This window comes from Lipotes vexillifer, unplaced genomic scaffold (genome assembly GCF_000442215.2).
Source record: "Lipotes vexillifer unplaced genomic scaffold, Lipotes_vexillifer_v1.1 scaffold1105, whole genome shotgun sequence".
Lineage (NCBI taxonomy): Eukaryota > Metazoa > Chordata > Mammalia > Artiodactyla > Lipotidae > Lipotes > Lipotes vexillifer.
The window spans coordinates 109,666-112,876 of record NW_006779955.1 but is presented as its reverse complement, the minus strand read 5'-3'; positions in this window follow the sequence as shown (position 1 = coordinate 112,876).

Here is a 3,211-nt window from a genome sequence, read left to right as displayed (position 1 = left end):
TAATTATCTGAGAAGAGTATTGTGCCAGCACACTTGATACTACAGTATTTCATGTTTGACAAGTAATCTTCCTTCAATTATATTTACTGCTAAATATTTCTTGGATCAAGCTATTAAATTATAAGGTCAAAAGTAAAATGATATGAAATTACAATGATAAAGGGACACATATCCCACTTTATGAGAATAGAAGGTCTAATTTCTTTTCAGTACTACTAGTAGTGACCACAGTACTCATTTGAGCCCTTACTATGAGCCACTGTGCCCATATACATTTAGTTCTTACAGTAGTTCTGCAAAGGGCATATAATAATCCACACTGTAAAGCTGAAGAAAGTGATTCTCATAGCTGAAAGTCACAGAGCTGGTGAGTGGCAAAGTCTAGATTCAAACTTAGAGTCGTCTGACAATGCCCAGGTTGTTGACCACTATGTACACTGCTCAATCGTTGCACCAATAAAGAAGTGCTTGAAATAATTATAGATTTGCCTACCCCGAAACTGTAGTGATTTAAAGACATCAAAGTTGCCAGTTGCTTAACCACATCTACTTACAGTAAGAAATTACATTTTATTTCATTTCTAAAACAAGATTAATTCTGCAGGCCCATAGAAACTTGAGCACACAAATCCTACCTCCAAATGAAAGATGCTTGTTTTCCATTATTCAGCAGATGGCCCTGTACAGGGGCAATAAATATATAGTAGAATTTTCATTCAAATAAATGAGAGGAGAGGTTTCTTCTTGTCCTGATTCAGTGCCCATCATTATGGGTTATGATGGCTCTTCCCAAACTTTACTTCATTCACTCCACTCTTTCTACAAAACTCCAGTAATGGAATCCATCATTCAGATATATGTGCAAAGTGAAAGGACTGTATTAATACAGTTGCTGAAAGTCAAGTTGATAGAGCACAGGAAATACATCCTATTAATGCAACATTAATGTTTGTGTGGGCCTTGGAGTGAGGGGTAGAAGAATTTTCAGTTTAATGGAATATTTTGCCTCTTGCTCTGAAAGTGCGGCTTAATAGTCTTGTAATTGGTTATTTACAGAATCCTCCATCTCTGGGTTTCATGCTTTCTTTACTCTGCAGCTGTTGATTCCTTCTCTTGTTCTGGATGGAAGATAGCAACGAAGCCACTTCAAAGGGCTCAGCCTGCCTTTTTGTGTTATTGTTTAGATGAAGATATTTCCATTTATTAAAGCACACTATTTAAACATTTTTCTCATGTTTTAAACTTGACTGTGTTCTGAAGGTGTGAGCACAGGCAGACATAATGGGGGTTGTTTTCCAGGAGAAAACATACTCTTATCAAAGGAATTATCAGAATTTTCATTTAGGGATTAAGAATCAAATTCTGGGGTTAGACCTGAATTTAAATTCATACTCACAACTTATTACCAGTCTCATCTTGATGAAACGGTTACCACACTTCTCATCAACTCCCTTATCTTTGAAAGCGGAGTAAGAGAAGTGTGCCTGGTGGAGTTACACATAAAGCTCATCTGATAGAATATTCATAAGGATTTTGCACAAAATATACATGGAAATATTTTAGCACCGAGTTTAGCATGCGATTTGTCTTCAATACATTTAAGAGCTATTATTTTATTATTATTATGCTGTCATTAAATATCACTATTACTTAAATGTCATTATTGCTAAAATTGCTGTAAAATTACCGCAATAACCCATGATGAATTCCCCTCTTCTGTTTCCTTTGTTTAAATAGAAAATATATATATATATATATATATATCTATATATATATCTAGACAGAGAACACTTTAGTGATACTATTCAGTGGAGTGAGAATTTCCATGGCACTGTTTAAAACAAATTCTGAATTACATGGACTTAAGATAGCAGAGGGGGGCTTCCCTGGTGGCGCAGTGGTTGAGAGTCCGCCTGCCGATGCAGGGGACACGGGTTCGTGCCCCGGTCCGGGAAGATCCCACATGCCGCGGAGCGGCTGGGCCCGTGAGCCATGGCCGCTGAGCCTGTGCATCCGCAGCCTGTGCTCCGCAACGGGAGAGGCCGCAACAGTGAGAGGCCCGCGTACCGCAAAACAAAATAAATAAATAAAGATAGCAGAGAGGCTAAGAGATTTGAAGTTAGATATCCCCAAGTGTGAATTCTACTGTGACCCTCTTCTAGCTCTAGAACCTTGAGGAAGTTACTTAAACTTTCTGAGCTTTACTACTAGTTTCCTCATCTATATCTTTTTCAGGACTGTTTATCAAGCATCTTCCTGTTCTCTATGCTTGGACATATCAATGAATAGATTAGACAAGAGCCTTTGCTTGCGTGCTCCTTCTTGCATGTTCTCTCCCTCCTTACACTCTCGTGTGGAAACGGATGTTATAAATAAATTCTATGCTTTGTCACAAGTTGATGGGCGCTACGGGATAAGGAAAAGGATGTGAAGCTCACTGAAGAGCTTGGGTTGGGAGTGCTGGAAGAGTGTACAGGTAGGTTCTGTTTTTAAATAGGGTAGTCAGGGTGGATTTTATAAGTTGACATTTGAGCAAAGACTTGAAGTGAGGGAGTTGTCAGAATGTATGAGGGGGAGACCACTCCCTGGGAGCAAGAACAACCAGTCCCAAAACTCTAAGGCAGAAATATGCCGGGCAGCTTGGAGGAATATCAAGGAGGCCACCCTGGCTGACTTAGTCAGTGGGGAGGAAGAGACAGCAGGAGGGCTGGAGGTCAGATATGTGATGGGATGGATTGGGTAAGTCCTGGGAGGCCATCACATGCGTTGTGTCTTTTACTCTGAATGTAGGCAGCCAGGGGCAGGATTTTAGTCGAGGTGTGGCATGAACTGTCTCTTGTTTGAAAAGCATAACTCCATCTGTGGTCTTGAGGATGTGGGAAGAGAGTGGAGTCGGGGAGAATCTCGGGACGCGACTACAGGATTCTTGAGGTCTATGTTGGTAGCCTGCACCAGGCTGCTAGCGGCTGGTAATTCTCAGAAGTGGCACATTGGGAAGGTTGTGACAGCATTTCGTGGTAGATTGAATGCAAGAATGGAAAGGAAGAGGGGGTCAAGGGTGAATTCGAGATTTAGGGCCTGGGGAACTGGAAAGGTGTGGTTACTGTCACCTAAGATGGAAAAAGTTTGGGGTAGAGCATGTTTGGGGGATTAAAGACCAGTTTTGGAGGTATAAGATTTGAGATGTTTTCTTGACGTCCAAGTAGAGATG